Raw genomic sequence first — 889 nt, forward strand, 5'->3', positions numbered from 1 at the left:
AGCCATATGATGATAATGGTGGTGATGTGATGGTGATGGTGCTGATGAACATAGAATGGACAGGGTCCTGATCCATTGTCCTGGGAGGGATCTCTCCCCTGTCCAAAACTGTAAGTTGTTTGGAAGGCCTTGTAACAACTCTTAGGTGTGGCAGTTGTGGTTTCAATGTCCAGTGACATATAAATGGAAGATTACTGCTTTCATTATTTGATAAAAAGTTAGTATGTATGGAAAACCACCATGTCTACAAAATATGAGAATGATTATAAGTCAGCAAGTGATGATGAGGAGGAGGAGGAAGAGGTTGGTGATAATGAGGTTGGACTGAGACAGGGCTCTTCACCTAAAGAAATGAAGGCTGTTCGGAGGGTCACACATCACCATGGCTCTTCCAATGAGGGGTGTACATGCTTCCCTAAAATTGTTGAGAAATTTCACAAATGGGACCTCAATGAATTAGGCAGCTTGGGTGATTCATGGTAAGACCATATCAGTAATGACTCCAAATGTATCTAATTTCAGATCCCCTGCACCTAGGAAGGTGTTGCTTTTCAGAACAGAGACACTGTGAGACTGTGCATGTAGGAATCAATGAATCCCCTTCCCACCAGTTGGCAATGACATGTTCCTTATTTCTCTTATTCCCTTCCTGCTGAATTTTTAAGCTTTCAATTTCTAAGAAACTCCTGCTCATAAATATTCTGGTTTTTCCTCCAGTGATGCAAGCTGTCTCTATCATGCCCTGGACTTCCTTCTGGGCCTTCACTGGAGGAGGCTTTAGACCAGGGGTCCTCAAACTACGGCCCACGGGCCACATGCAAATACAAATATTGTATTTGTTCCCATTTTGTTTTTTTACTTCAAAATAAGATATGTGCAGTGTACATAG

This window comes from Myotis lucifugus, unplaced genomic scaffold (assembly GCF_000147115.1).
Source record: "Myotis lucifugus unplaced genomic scaffold, Myoluc2.0 scaffold_850, whole genome shotgun sequence".
Classification (NCBI taxonomy): Eukaryota; Metazoa; Chordata; class Mammalia; order Chiroptera; family Vespertilionidae; genus Myotis; species Myotis lucifugus.